The sequence below is a fragment of the Aquarana catesbeiana genome, linkage group LG06 (assembly GCF_042186555.1).
Source record: "Aquarana catesbeiana isolate 2022-GZ linkage group LG06, ASM4218655v1, whole genome shotgun sequence".
In the NCBI taxonomy this organism is placed as follows: domain Eukaryota; kingdom Metazoa; phylum Chordata; class Amphibia; order Anura; family Ranidae; genus Aquarana; species Aquarana catesbeiana.
In genome coordinates this window covers 178,982,744-178,999,167 of record NC_133329.1, presented here as the reverse complement: position 1 = coordinate 178,999,167, position 16,424 = coordinate 178,982,744, and the positions used below count along the sequence as shown (strand labels likewise).

General features: G+C 45.3%; 3 pseudogenes; all 3 read right to left on the bottom strand.

Annotated features, from left to right (window-relative positions):
- Positions 1-5,370: 5,370 nt before the first annotated feature.
- On the bottom strand, positions 5,371-5,489 carry LOC141101935 (5S ribosomal RNA; annotated as a pseudogene).
- Positions 5,490-7,003: 1,514 nt separating this feature from the next.
- On the bottom strand, positions 7,004-7,122 carry LOC141101959 (5S ribosomal RNA; annotated as a pseudogene).
- Positions 7,123-12,496: 5,374 nt separating this feature from the next.
- LOC141101832 (5S ribosomal RNA) lies at positions 12,497-12,615 on the bottom strand (annotated as a pseudogene).
- Positions 12,616-16,424: the final 3,809 nt, after the last annotated feature.

Here is a 16,424-nt window from a genome sequence, read left to right as displayed (position 1 = left end):
TGCCTGATTACTAGTGTCTGACCCCCGGCTTGGCTTATCACTTACCTGTGATTGACCCTCAGCTGGCCTCACCACAGCCTCCAATCTGCTCTCCTGTGTTCCACCTTCAGCCAGGCTTTTACTAGTGTCCGGATTACTCCTTGTTATCTTCTCAAGCAAAGTCTCCAAATGATCATCAGCTCAAGCCTTCTCAACCTGCTGGCAACCCATGCTTCTTTGAGCCCTATACCTCCTGTACCACCTTCAGGAGTATACTGCCCTTAGCCACAAGGGGAGCCTCTCTCAGCATCTTGGCCTTGGAAAAGTTACCTGACAGTACAATCCAGCCATGTCAGAGGCCGACAGAGTTGGTTCTCCACTCAAGGCTCTGTGCCAGCAGGTCACCGCCCTCACTCAGACAGTACAGAGACTCTAGGAAGGCTACTTACAATTGGAGGGTCATCTGCAGCACCTGACGGTCTTTCCTGCTCATGTAGATTCAGGTCCATCTTCTAATACAGCATCCTCCTCTTCCCCACAAGACTGGGCAAGCTCAACTTCTGCAGTAATGGTGGCACCCCCTGAACCAAGAGTTCCTACATCTGAACACTTCCTGGGGAATTGGAAGAAATTCAGAGCCTTCAAAAATGCTTTTCTCCATTGTATCTAGCCCTCCAGCCCAGAACTTTCTTCTCCGAGTTTGTAAAAGTGGGGTTCATCATCTCCCTGCTATCCGAGGAACCTCAAGCATGGGCCCACAACTTGCTTGAACAAAAGAGCCCTGTATTGAACTCTGTAGACATCTTTTTGAAGCAATAGCACAGCTCTATGATGATCCACAGTGCTCAGCAATGGCCGAAGCCTCTCTGCATACCTTGCTTCAGGGTAAACGCCCGGTAGAAGAATATATCGCTTACTTTCGAAGATGGTCTTTTCACAATGGGTGGAACAAGGCTGCTCTTAAATACCAATACCAACAAGGCCTCTCAGTAACCCTCAAAGACAAACTGGCCCAAGTCGAGACACCCGCCACCCTAGAAGGCCTAATTCAACTTGCCATAAAACTTGACAGGCACCTGTGGGAGCGGCGGTCTGAATGCTTTCAAACCTCTCATCCTACTTGGATGTTACCTAGGATTCCACCTGTTCCTTCTCCTCGGCGTAGTTCTTCTTCCATTCCTATATCAGAAGGTGAACCTATGTAGTTGGGTCTGGTCCAATCTCCACTCACGCCTGATGAGAAGCAATGCCGTCGCCAGGCCAATCTATGTCTATACTGCAGAGGGACCGGCCACTTTCTATGTAACTGTCCTGTGAGGCCTGGTAAGTTGCACCAACCGCTTACAATGAACTTTCAGGTTGCTGGTCCTTCCTCTTCTTACCTTATCCTCCCTGTCTCCCTACAGGTGGCGGAAGAGGTGGTCCGGTTCTTGGCCATTGGCAGCTGCTTCTTGGACTTCTCCCTGGCCAAAAGACTCTGTATCCCCCTCCAGGGCAAGAAGCAAAGCCTTCAAGTCCATTTAGCCGATGGTTCCTTACCCTGTTCCGGGCCCCTTACTCAGGAATAGGGATGAGTCAAACACCCCCCGGTTCGGTTCGCACCACAGCCTGTGAACGGACCGAAGTTCGTGCAAACCTTAGAACCCCATTAAAGTCTATGGGACTCGAACGTTCAAAATCAAAAGTGCTCATTTTAAAGGCTAATATGCAAGTTATTGTCCTAAAAAGGGATTTGGGACCCGGGTCCTGCCCCAGGGGACATGTATCAAAGCAAAAAAAAGTTTTAAAAACTGACCTTTTTTTTTTTTTTTCGGGAGCAGTGATTTTATTGATGCTTAACCACTTCAATACAGGGCACTTATACACCTTCCTGCCCAGACCAATTTTCAGCTTTCAGCGCTGTCGCAGTTTGAATAAAAATTGCGCGGTCATGCTACACTGTACCCAAACTAAATTTTTTCATTTTGTTCCCACAAATAGAGCTTTCTTTTGGTGGTATTTGATCACCTCTGCAGTTTTTATTTTTTGCTAAACAAATAAAAAAAGACTGAAAATTTTGAAAAAAATAAAAGTTTTGCTTTTGTTTCTGCTAAAAAATTTTGTAAATAAGTTTTCTCTTTCACTGATGGGCACTAATAAGACGGCACTGACAGGCACTGATAAGGTGGCACCGATGAGTGGGCACTGATGGGTGACACTGATATGCAGCACTGAAAGGCTGCAAAGATGAGTTCTTATGGGTGGCACTGATAGGTGGCACTGATACGCGACACTGATAGGCATCCCTGGTGGCAGTGGTAGGCATTGTGAGTGGGCACTGATTGGCAGCTGCCTGGGCATTGATTGGCAGCTGCCTGGGCACAGATTAGTATTTCCCTGGGGATCTAGGGGGCATACCTGGTGGTCCTGGGCAACTTCCTTGGTGGTCCTGGGTGGGATCCGAGGGGGGGGCTGTGCTGATAAACAATCAGCACAGACCCCCCCTGTCAGGAGAGCAGCCGATCAGCTTTTCCTCACTCGCGTCTGACAGACGCGAGTAGAGGAGAGCCAATCACCGGCTCTTCCTATTTACATTATGATCAGCCGTAATTGGACATGGCTGATCACGTGGTAAAGAGTCTCTGTCAGAAACTCTTTACCTAGATCGGAGTTGCGGTATGTCAGACTGACACACCGCAACAACGATCACTGCGATGCGTGCCCCCGGGGGCGCGCAGCGGCTTAACATCATGATCACGTCATATGACGTCCGGTCAGGATATTGAAACCACTTTGCCGCCATCATTTTGCTATATGGCGGGCGGCAAGTGGTTAAAGTGAAAAAAAAGTGAAATATTTTTTAAATATCATACCTGGGGGTGTCTATAGTATGCCTATAAAGTGGCGTGTGTTTCCCATGCTTAGAACGGTCCCTGCACAAAATGACATTTTTAAAGGAATAAGTCATTTAAAACTGCTTGCGGCTTTAATGCAATGTTGGGTCCTGGCAATATGGATGAAAATCAGTGAGACAAACGGCATGGGTACCCCCCCCAGTCCATTACCAGGCCCTTTGGGTCTTGTATGGATATTAAGGGGAACCCCGCACCCAAATTAAAAAAAGGAAAGGAGTGGGGCCCCCGGGCCCTATATACTCTGAACAGCAGTACAGGCAGTGCAAACAAGACAGGGACTGTAGGTTTGTTGTTAAGTAGAATCTGTTTGTAATTTTGAACTGGTACATTTTTAAAGTGTAGCTCCAGCCAAAAAAATCAATTTTTAAGCTTTTTGAAAAATATAGGGAAGGGTTATCACACCTGTAACATTTGTTTTGCTGTCTGTGCACCTCTTTAGAAGATTTCACCTCACTTTCTGTCCCAATGACAAATGTTTTTTGAAAATTTGGAGTTTTTAGTGAAACTAGGATTGGTGATAAAGCATCAGTGAAGAGGAGACACGTTTTTCCTTAGGACCTTAGGCACTGGTGCCACAACACTGCAACCCCTCACAGATGCTATAGTTGGAGCGCAGGAATGAGCCCTGCTGCAAAGTATTGCATCAAAAATTGTGATTATACGCCCCTGTTAAACAGGGGCAGAAAAAATAGGCCTTGGCCACTGGTGGCGGTGCCCAGAACCAAAAATGTTCTTACAAGTTATCAGCATGAAAATTGAGGAAGAGGTTTGTGACTCTGCGTAACAGGATAGTCACTCAGCATCAGCATAGGCAGTCTTGAAGGGATCTCACATTAAAAAAAAATCAATCGGTTACATCAGCATCAGGTGCTTGGTAGCTGGTGATCCAAGACTGATTTATTTTCTGAAGGTCAGCTGATCAACCGATTCGGTAGACAGGCGCACACTGTGATCAGTTACAAAGCCTCCAGCAGCACTGAATGTGCGTCCCAAAAGAACGCTGGATGCAGGACAGGCCAGTAGCTCAATTGCATATTGTGCAAGCTCTGGCCAGCGATCCATCCTCAAGACTCAGTAATCCAGAGGATTTTCGGTGGGAAAGGTGTCCAAGTATGATCTTGTCCCTAGGTAATCCTGCACCATGTGAAACAGACGCTGGCGATGGTTGCTGGAACCGATCAGGCCTTGGAGCTGCGGACTAAAAAATTGCCTGAACGCATCGGTCAGACGGCCACCTTCTCCACCACTCCTCCTTCTGTGACTGACCGAAGCCTCAGCAACACGTTGTCCAGGAGGACCAGGAAATTGTAACCTCCCAAGCTCTGGAAACGCGTTGCACAAACCTTTCTGCAAGGCCTCCCGAAGATGTTTTCATCCTCTGTTCCCTCTGCGATGGCAAGATAAGGTCTGCAAACTTACCCTTGTAACATGGATCAAGGAGGGTTGCCAGCCAGTAATCATCCCTCCCCGTGATACCACGAATATGAGGATCCTTCTGCAGGCTTTGAAGGATCAGGGAGGCCATGCAGCGTAGATTTGCTGAGGCATTAGGTCCAGAGTCCTTTGAGTCACTAAGGATGACATACACAAAATATAGCAGTGCAGCGCTCAATACAGGTCAGATGTATACACACAAAATGTACATAATAAATGTACATAAATAAAACGCATGAGGCAAAGTCCCAAAAAGTACATCTTAGTCCGCGGAGATCAAAAGCTGTCCACTTGCAGAAGGGGGATCCCTCAGTTGGCAAGGAAAGGGTGCAGTGATAGGATAAGATTGCATTCGTTGTATCACCACCAATGTGAACCTCCACCAAGGGTCTAGGCTGCTCACCTTATTGAGTGGACCTTCTGCGTTAACAGCAAGGTCACTCATGCATTCCCTTCCACAGGGTAGATTATGGAGATAGGGGTCCACAGGCAGTATCCCAAATTCAGTCTCATCGGTTGATATATATCATGTTAAAAACAAAAATAACAGGACATAGTGCTCTCCTTTTGAAAAGGTATAAAATTTATTAAATAAGAAAAATATTATTAACAAAGCAAGCACTGTTTCCCAGTGCAGGAGTATACAGCATAAAATGAACCAGATGGGTGGCTGTACTGACATCATAGAGCCCCTCGCACGCGTATCGTCTGTGTGGACTTCCTCAGCGAATCTGATTGGGGGCCCGTGTGTCAGCTCTTATATCTAATCCTGGTTCCACATACAATTCATGATGACACTGGAAACCTCGCCCACTCTCCAATAATACACAGGTGAATGGACTTAACTACTAAGTAGTAGAGAATCAGGAGTGGCTACAAATCTAATAGGGCACAAGCAAGCTGAATACACTGATAAATTACTGATAGGCAGCCACCATTCCTCCCATGTTATGAGCTAAAGCACTTCCAGGTCAAATCCTTATCTTCCAATAGCAGTGAACACTGCTGTGTCCTGAAAGACAGCCCGTCCCCATTTCCGGGTCAAAAAAAAAAGAAAATTTTAAGCCTACGGCACCTTGTACTCCCAGGCGGTCTCCCATCCAGGTACTAACCAGGCCCCACCCTGCTTAGCTTCCAAGAGCAGACAAGATCGGGCACTTTCAGGGTCATGTGGCTGTAGGCAAATCCATCTCATTCAATGGCAGCTAACGCTGCTGCATCCTGGGAAGAAGCCCGCCCTCTAAAGGGGCGTTCATATGGAGATCGGGATGGGGGGCAGGAGCACAACAAACAATCCGCCCCTTTCATACACGTTGCTCACAGATTAAGTGAACGGCAACAGGGAGCGCAGAGGCAATGCACGCTTCGCCCCTCCCTTCCACGTCACCCCCTGGACAGATCGAGATGCAAACTCCAGTCTCCTTGGCAACGAAATGAAATTGCTCCCAAGAGCGCCTCCTTCATTCCTCTGGCCTGTCAGTGTGGGTAATAACAACATTCACCCACAATGGCAAGCAGGCTAACATAAAGGACGACATGATCCGCAGCCACCTCCTCCCAGCCAGGTAGAAGCCCATGGGTTCTTCGGACTGTAAATGATCCCTTGAAGACTGCTGCTGATGCTGAGTGCCAGGCTCCACCTCCATGCTGACCAAATCCTCCTCCTCCTCCTCCTCCTCGTCTTCTTCCTGTGTGATCGGCTGGCACGCAGGAACACTATCTGGATAAAGGGGGCCTTGAGAGGTAAGGAAGTCCTCCTCTTCCTCCCTCTGTTCTCCTCAAGTGCCCTGTCCATTATTCCATGCAGCGTGTGTTCCAACAGGTGGACAAGAGGGACAGCGTCACTGATGCATGCACTGTCACTGCTCACCTTTCTCATGGCCTCCTCAAATAGTGATAGGACAGTGCATGCATCACTGATCATAGCCCACTGGCATGGGAAAAAAAACCAAGGTCCCCTGACCCTGTCCTGGTGCCAGAGTCGCATAGGTACTCATTGATGGCCCTCTGCTGTGTGTGCAGCCGCTGCAGCATGGCCAACGTTGAGTTCCACCTGCTGGGCATGTCACAGATTAAGCGGTTCTTGGGCAGGTTAAATTCCTTTTGGAGGTCAGCCAGCCGAGCACTGACATTATATGACCTGCGGAAATGCACACAGACTTTCCTGGCCTGCCTCAGGACATCCTGTAAGCCCAGGTACCTGCCCAAGAACCGCTGCACCACCAAGTTAAGGACGTGAGCCAAACAGGGCACATGGGTCATTTGTCCCTGGCGGAGAGGAGGTTGGTGCCATTGTCGCAAACCACCATTCCTGCCTTAAGTTGGCGTGGCGTCAACCACCTCTGAACCTGCCCCTGCAGAGCTGACAGAACCTCTTCCCCAGTGTGGCTCCTGTCCCCCAAGCACACCATCGCATGGCATCTTTTGGCCTGCATACTTGCGTAGTCCCTTGAACGCCTACAGAGCACCGCTGGTTCCGAGAACAAAGCACAGGAAGAGGCCATGGAGGAAGAAGAAGAGGAGGGGGTGGAGGAGAGAGGTGTGTCAGAATCACTAGTAGTGACATTTTGGAGGCGTGGTGGCGGAACAAATTGTCTGAATGCATCAAATCCTTATCTTCCAATAGCAGTGAACACTGCTGTGTCCTGAAAGACAGCCCGCCCCCATTTCCGGGTCAAAAAAAAAAGAAAATTTTAAGCCTACGGCACCTTGTACTCCCAGGCGGTCTCCCATCCAGGTACTAACCAGGCCCCACCCTGCTTAGCTTCCGAGATCAGACAAGATCGGGCGCTTTCAGGGTGATGTGGCTGTAGGCAAATCCATCTCGTTCAATGACAGCTAACGCTGCTGCGTCCTGGGAAGAAGCCCGCCCTCTAAAGGGGCGTTCATATGGAGACGGGGATGGGGGGCGGGAGCACAACAAACAATCCACCCCTTTCATACACGTCGCTCACAGATTAAGTGAACGGCAACAGGGAGCGCAGAGGCAATGCACGCTCCGCCCCTCCCTTCCACGTCACCCCCTGGACAGATCGAGATGCAAACTCCAGTCTCCTTGGCAACGACATGAAATCGCTCCCAAGAGGGCATCCTTCATTCCTCTGGCCTGTCAGCGTGGATAATAACAACATTCACCCACAATGGCAAGCAGGCTAACATAAAATTAGTAACTAATCAGAGACATAGGGAGCAGAAACAAGGCTAACATTAATAAAAAAAATAATTATAATAAAGTAAAAATTATTATAAAAATAATGTAATATAATTATAAAGCTAAGAGGAGGGAGGCTACTCAAAAAGTACCTATGGGGATACCCCAAAGAGGCTATAATTGAAGCATATGGAAGTTCATAAAGTCACCCCCCTCCCTTATGGCAGAATCCATCCTAAGGTGTCCTACACACTCTTCCAGATGGAGAATGTGTACCAAAAACAAATGCTATTCCCTCCCAGTTGTCACCAGAGGGATATACGAAAAGTGAAATGGAAAAAGTCAAACAAAATACATATATCGCCACCCCATGTAATATCGTGTAGGATCTACAGGGGTTAAAAATATGAATATAAATTTGATAGAAAAATTATAATAAAAAGACATCAGTACAACCACCTCATCTGTACACAAATTCAATTAGAATGTATACATATACCACAAACAAATATACATTATGGACCAATATTCTAAATGGTAAGGGGCTAGAAACCAACATAAACTAACAGTCTGAAATAAAACAATTAAGGTCAAACTCAACGTTCAACCCTAAAGGGACCCCAACCTTTGTCTCAAATACCCAAAAGATTCTCGTCGACTGAGCTGCCGTATGAAATTCCCACCCCTCCAATGCTTCGTTACCTTCTCTATTCCCCAGAACTTCAGCCCGGTAGGGCTGCGGTTATGGAAAAGTCGGAAGTGCTTGGAGACATTGTGTGTGCGGAGTCCTCGTTTAATGTTGTTAACATGTTCTCCGACTCTTACATGGAGGGGCCTAGAAGTCCTACCCACATATTGGTAGCCACACTCACATTGCAACATATACACCACCCCGGCAGTGTTGCACGTAATCAAATCCTTGATTTTGTAGTTTTTACCTGTGGCAAAAGCCACAAATTCCTTCCTCTTCACATTGTTTCTAGCCTGTTTACATGCCGGAGAGTGTCCACAGGCATAAAAGCCATTAAGGAAGCCAAGCATTCTATTCACCGGGTAAATCGGGGGATCGATCACCCCTGGCGCAAGTCTATCTCTAAGAAAAGGAGCTCTTTTGTAAATAAACAATGGTCGGTCTGGGAGGACCGCACCCAAGGTTCTGTCAAGCTTTAAAATGGACCAATGTTTCTGTATTATCTTTTCAAATTGCTTGTGCTGAATATTAAAATCAAGGATCATCCTGATCTGTTTAGGCTCACCCTGGGCTACTCTAGGGGCATTCGACACCAGTACCTTCCTATCAAGAGTCACAACATTATCCAATTCTTGGACTAGCTTATTTTTATGATTAACCCTTGTCGTGAACCTAGAGATAAGAGTCTGTGACTGTGATAGAAAATCCCCCACCTCTGTGCAATTCCGCCTGGGGCGAATAAAATGTCCTCTAGGGATATTGCACAGCCACTTACTGTGGTGGCAGCTTTCAACAGGGATAAATGCGTTTCGGTCAGTAGCCTTAAAATGAGTGACCATATTGATGCGGTCACCCCTTTTTGACAATTCAAGATCCAAAAATACCGTCCTCTCTGTACTGATATTCCACGAGAGGACTATATTTGTGTTATTGTCGTTAAGCCTGGATACAAACGCGTCCAGGCTATCTCTGTCTCCTTCCCAGACCATGATAAGGTCATCAATATACCTCTGGTAGCAGATCAGTTCCGGGGGTTTGTTCTTAAAGACTGCCTTCTCCTCCCAGTGAGCCATAAATAGATTGGCAACACTGGGAGCGAAGCGTGCCCCCGTGGCTACCCCTCTGGTTTGGAGAAAGAACTGCTTGTCATACCAGAAGTAGTTCTTTGGCAGACAGAAAGTCAAACTGTCAATCAAAAAATTCCGATGCCTCCTAGATAGGTCCGAGGACCCCAGGGCCCACTGTACTGAGGTTAACGCATCCTCGTGGCTGATGATGGTATATAAAGAGCCCACATCCGCCGTAATGAGGAAGCAGGAAGATGTAATGGTCAGAGACTCTAAAATCTGTATGACGGGTTTTGTATCTTTTAGGAATGCATTTGTTTTCATGACCAACGGTTGGAGGAAGGTGTCAATGTATTGACGCAGTCTGGAAGAGACAGAGTCAATACCATTGACTATGGGTCTACCCGGTGGGTTGACACTGTTCTTATGAATCTTGGGGAGAAAATAGATAATTGGTGTACGGCAGAACAGGGGATCCAAATACTGGGCCTCCTTAGCACTAAGTACTCCTATATGCTTCCCTCTCTCCACAAGGGAGTGAAGTTCACCCTTGTATTCCAACATCGGGTCCTTGGTCAGGATACTATAGGTGTTACTGTCACTTAACAAATGATTCATTTCATTCCTATAGTAGGTTTTACTCAACAAAACCAGCCCCCCCCCCCCCTTTATCAGCGGGGCGGATGACCAAATCGTTCCTATCAGACAATGCCTTAATACCTAATGTATAGAGGGTCATTTGCTTTCCTAACCTTAAGTGCGTCCAAATCCTTCACCACCATATTCCTACACACTTTTAGGTGCTCAGCATCAGTAGCTGGGGGGTTGAACACTGACTTATTCCGCAGGTTGGAATGATGGCCCCCCTGGGAACTAATAATGGTAGTTCTCACTGACGGGGTGTGTAAAAAAATATTTTTTGATGTTCAGTGTACGTATGAACTTTTGTAAGTTAACATATGTCTGAAACTTGTTCAGGTTGCGTGTGGGAGCAAATTTTAAACCCTTATCCAGTACTTTAACTTCCTCTTCACTTAGGGGTATTCCGCTCAGATTGTATATCCCCGCACCTAGTGGGGTTTTATTCTTTTGAGTTCTGATACCCCCTCTCTTTCCTCTCTTGTTTTTCTTTTTCGCGGAAGGGAACTTCCCTGTCCGGGTTCCTGAGTCAGTGTGTCCCGTCTCCCTCCTGGATTCGGGGGGGATGAACGGAAGGCCCCTCCCTCTCCCTCCCCGGGCTCCGTGAAAATCCCCTCTTCTACGTGAGTCCGGGTTGGCTAAAGGTGAAAAGCGATTTTGTGTAACCAGATGATTACCATAATACGGCTGCACTCGACCCCTATTGGAATAGTTAGGTGGTGCCGAATGATAAGAATTATTATTACCAGGGCGACTTTCTCTGTAGGGAAAAGCATCATTATGATGGTGAATAACCAGATTGTGACTGTTGATATCCACCATTTATATCATTGGTTCCCTCCCCTCCATGAATAGGATATCTATATGGAGAGCGGTGGTAGCCCCCTCGTTTACCTCGGCCCCTTCTATTTTTGCCTCTCTTGAAGGGGACATTGAAGAAATGACCCCCCAGTGGTAGGTGTACCCATTCTGGGGGAGTCTGGATCATCATAGACATAGATCTCATTGTTCCTTGGTTCAATAGATGAAGTATTAATCATAACATCATTACTCACATCTACAGAAGGGATTTGAGTTTGAGTGATGACAGGGGTGGAAACTTGCCATTTAAAAACGTTGTTTTTATTAAAATCTTCTAAATCCCTAACAAATTTCTTCTTTTTCTTATTTTGGGTCTCTGTATCCCATTTCACAAGTTTGTTTTTCAGCTCATTGGATAATCTCAAAAAGTCATCAGACTCCTTAAAGGGTTCAAGGGTGGCTTTGAGATCCCTAATTTGAGTTTCCAATAAAACCATCTTACGACGTTTACGTGTCAATAAAAATTCCAAAAGTTCTAGGCCTTTGTCAATAAAGAATTTACTCCATTCCTTCATTGCATCACCATCCACAAGTCCGTCATTAGGTGGGACATCCCACCTGAGGCATCTTGGGATTAGTTTAGCTTCTAAATATTGTTCGAAGGAAGTGATATCCCACCATGTCTTAACCTTCTTCTCAAAGATGTGCCCTAATCTCCGAAAAGTATGGGAGATCTCACTTCCTTCCCCCACAGTTGGCTTTTTGGAAAAGACATCACAAATCTTAACCTCTCTTCTTTCTAAATATTGAAACACTTCCATGGTAATGCTGCTAGACTGAAATATATTGGATAATGGAACACTTAGACAGAAGAAACAGACAGCGCAAAACCTAATTACTAAAACTCAGCAGCTGGACACTGTAGGCCAATATACAAAACCTAAAAAGACATACACAAAATATAGCAGTGCAGCGCTCAATACAGGTCAGATATATACACATTAAATGTACATATTAAACGTACATAAATAAAACGCATGAGGCAAAGTCCCAAAAAGTATATCTTAGTCCGAGGAGATCAAAAGCTGCCCACTTGCAGAAGGGGGATCCCTCAGTTGGCAAGGAAAGGGTGCAGTGATAGGATAAGATTGCATTCATTGTATCACCACCAATGTGAACCTCCACCAAGGGTCTAGGCTGCTCACCTTATTGAGTGGACCTTCTGTGTTAACAGCAAGGTCACTCATGCATTCCCTTCCACAGGGTAGGTTATGGAGATAGGGGTCCACAGGCAGTATCCCAAATTCAGTCTCATTGGTTGATATATATCATGTTAAAAACAAAAATAACAGGACATAGTGCTCTCCATACGAAAAGGTATAAAATTTATTAAATAAGATGTTTCCCAGTGCAGGAGTATACAGCATAAAATGAACCAGATGGGTGGCTGTACTGACATCACAGAGCCCCTCGCACGCGTATCGTCTGTGTGGACTTCCTCAGCGAATCTGATTGGGGGCCCGTGTGTCAGCTCTTATATCTAATCCTGGTTCCACATACAATTCATGATGACACTGGAAACCTCGCCCACTCTCCAATAATACACAGGTGAATGGACTTAACTACTAAGTAGTAGAGAATCAGGAGTGGCTACAAATCTAATAGGGCACAAGCAAGCTGAATACACTGATAATTTACTGATAGGCAGCCACCATTCCTCCCATGTTATGAGCTAAAGCACTTCCAGGTCAAATCCTTATCTTCCAATAGCAGTGAACACTGCTGTGTCCTGAAAGACAGCTCACCCCCATTTCCGGGTCAAAAAAAAAAGAAAATTTTAAGCCTACGGCACCTTGTACTCCCAGGCGGTCTCCCATCCAGGTACTAACCAGGCCCCACCCTGCTTAGCTTCCGAGAGCAGACAAGATCGGGCACTTTCAGGGTGATGTGGCTGTAGGCAAAGCCATCTCATTCAATGGCAGCTAACGCTGCTGCGTCCTGGGAAGAAGCCCGCCCTCTAAAGGGGCGTTCATATGGAGACGGGGATGGGGGGCGGGAGCACAACAAACAATCCGCCCCTTTCATACACGTCGCTCACAGATTAAGTGAACGGCAACAGGGAGCGCAGAGGCAATGCACGCTTTGCCCCTCCCTTCAAAGTCACCCCCTGGACAGATCGAGATGCAAACTCCAGTCTCCTTGGCAATGACATGAAATCGCTCCCAAGAGCGCCTCCTTCATTCCTCTGGCCTGTCAGTGTGGGTAATAACAACATTCACCCAGAATGTAAAAATAATAATAAAGTGTGGCGCTAACGAATGATGGGACACATGTTACTAGTCAAGTAACAGTGATATCTATAGAGGAGTGTTAAAACTTAGAATGTATACTTATTAAGTGAATGTTAATTGTTTTAGAAAAACATCCCAAGGAAATAAGGAATATATAATGATAAATAATAACAGTGAGTGCTTAGGTATGTGAGGGAGTGAATACTCAATAACAACCTATAGGTTAATTAAGAAACAATTGTGCATAAGGTACCATATTCAAAAAAAAAGGCAATACAACAAAATAATAATGCAAGGTGTCACAGTGTACTGAGTGTGCAGCTCAGTAAGAGTAGTGTTCGTTTAAGCAAAAAGCTAAGAGAAAGGACGCCCAAGACCCTAAGAAGGGTAAACATATATAGATACTGGAAGTCTGTTATTGGAAAGATGGGGTACTCCTAGTTAACCCCACAGCCATCTGGGCGTAGGCCGTCTTCATATGAAGTAATTAAGGGCTGTTCTAAAGAAATCCTTAAATACAAGTAGATTCTTCACTCATGTAGATGGTCTCAACATGGAGAGAGAAAAGCAAAAGGATGCCCTTACCAGATAGGGTGGACTCACAGGCCCTTGGCGGTGAGTCAAACGAGCTTGTACCGTCAAGCGGTATGGGGTGGCGATCTGTAGGAAGGTCTTGTGTGGAATCTCGTCAGAAATCCTCAGATGGTGTACCAATGGGATCGGGAGCCTCCAGGATTCGGCTTCGGTCGCCGAGTGATCGTTTCCTCAATGGCCCATCACATGAACGAGTAAACAAGGAAAAGAAAAAAACTTCCACATAGTGTAAATCCTTATTTGTAAAAAGCGTTGTAGCACTTTATTAAGGAGTACACTTCGAAAAGTTACAAGCGAGGGCAGTAAAAACTCGGTTTAAAATAACAAAATAATATAGAAAAGCATAAAAAATGGTATAAAAACAGCGCAGTAGGTAGTGGTGGGGTGTAATCATAGAGACCCGACGCGTTTCGCCTTCAAAGGCTTCTGCTGGGGTATGAGTAAGCCCCCCACACAACTGCGCTTTATATATTCTATTTTAAATGGAGTGTAACAGCTGATTAGCGCTGTTACACAGGATGACTTCCGGGTTCGGCAGCGTCAGAGGTGACCGGCAGTCACATGATGTTTTTGTGGCCAATCGTATCTCCAAAGAGTTCATAATTTGAACTCAAAATTCTCATTTTCCATTTTTTTACCTTATGTAACAACATCTTATCTGCCACTGAGCTATATATGTAATGAATCTTTGAAATTAGATATTGGACACAATTTTCATTTTTACAATATCAACACATTTATCACTTATTTTTCCATTCTGTATATGTATTTTTATTTTTCCATTTTTTTCTTTCTTTTTTGGACCTCACTGCTAATCACGTTCTAGTTTGGTCCATTTCTATAGGCTATAATGATTTCTTTTTTATGAATGGCCTTCTTACACATGAGTTGTTTAAATATAATCTTATATAGGTTGTGTTCCATGACCCGCTCTATAAACACAATTTTGCATAGGTCTCTGTTTTATGATCTATATATTTTTTTTATATGTATTCTGCAATTTTTTTGAACCATCCTGGTTCGTTATGCTCCTTTAATATCACTATCACATAAGAATGCCACACTGTCACCTATCCATATTTGCTGTCTGTACGTTTAGAATCCTTAGTGATTAACTGCATAATATGCAACTCATATAATTTTACATGGAGACAGTATTTTGAGGATTCCCGGGATGCGGACTGTATCACACTAAATTGGATCTAAATAAGATATCAATATCATGGACCGCGGCTGTGTTTGCGTTCCATGTCTCAGCATGGTAAGCTCCCACTTCCTGTCTCCTATGATACGCAGGCCGAGAGCGGCCTGTCGTCACTCCCTAGGATACATATCACGTGACCGACACGTGACCACCGAGACGAATAGGAGTGACGCTCAGTTGATTGGAGATTGAAAGTGAGGCTTGGTTTCCTGACCAACTCTTTGGAGATACGATTGGCCACAAAAACATCATGTGACTGCCGGTCACCTGTGACGCTGCCGAACCCGGAAGTCATCCTGTGTAACAGCGCTAATCAGCTGTTACACTCCATTTAAAATAGAATATATAAAGCGCAGTTGTGTGGGGGGCTTACTCATACCCCAGCAGAAGCCTTTGAAGGCGAAACGCGTCGGGTCTCTATGATTACACCCCACCACTACCTACTGCGCTGTTTTTATACCATTTTTTATGCTTTTCTATATTATTTTGTTATTTTAAACCGAGTTTTTACTGCCCTCGCTTGTAACTTTTCGAAGTGTACTCCTTAATAAAGTGCTACAACGCTTTTTACAAATAAGGATTTACACTATGTGGAAGTTTTTTTCTTTTCCTTGTTTACTCGTTCATGTGATGGGCCATTGAGGAAACGATCACTCGGCGACCGAAGCCGAATCCTGGAGGCTCCCGATCCCATTGGTACACCATCTGAGGATTTCTGACGAGATTCCACACAAGACCTTCCTACAGATCGCCACCCCATACCGCTTGACGGTACAAGCTCGTTTGACTCACCGCCAAGGGCCTGTGAGTCCACCCTATCTGGTAAGGGCATCCTTTTGCTTTTCTCTCTCCATGTTGAGACCATCTACATGAGTGAAGAATCTACTTGTATTTAAGGATTTCTTTAGAACAGCCCTTAATTACTTCATATGAAGACGGCCTACGCCCAGATGGCTGTGGGGTTAACTAGGAGTACCCCATCTTTCCAATAACAGACTTCCAGTATCTATATATGTTTACCCTTCTTAGGGTCTTGGACGTCCTTTCTCTTAGCTTTTTGCTTAAACGAACACTACTCTTACTGAGCTGCACACTCAGTACACTGTGACACCTTGCATTATTATTTTGTTGTATTGCCTTTTTTTTGAATATGGTACCTTATGCACAATTGTTTCTTAATTAACCTATAGGTTGTTATTGAGTATTCACTCCCTCACATACCTAAGCACTCACTGTTATTATTTATCATTATATATTCCTTATTTCCTTGGGATGTTTTTCTAAAACAATTAACATTCACTTAATAAGTATACATTCTAAGTTTTAACACTCCTCTATAGAGATCACTGTTACTTGACTAGTAACATGTGTCCCATCATTCGTTAGCGCCACACTTTATTATTATTTTTACATTTGCAATGGTCAGATTGTTGTGTCGGCTGCTTCATTTTGTTTACCTTAGAAGCTGGCGCAATTTCTACACCTTTTTTATTCACCCAGAATGGCAAGCAGGCTAACATAAAGGACGACATAATCCGCAGCCACCTCCTCCCAGCCAGGTACAAGCCCATGGGTTCTTCGGACTGTAAATGATCCCTTGAAGACTGCTGCTGATGCTGAGTGCCAGGCTCCACCTCCATGCTGACCAAATCCTCCTCCTCCTCCTCGTCTTCTTCCTG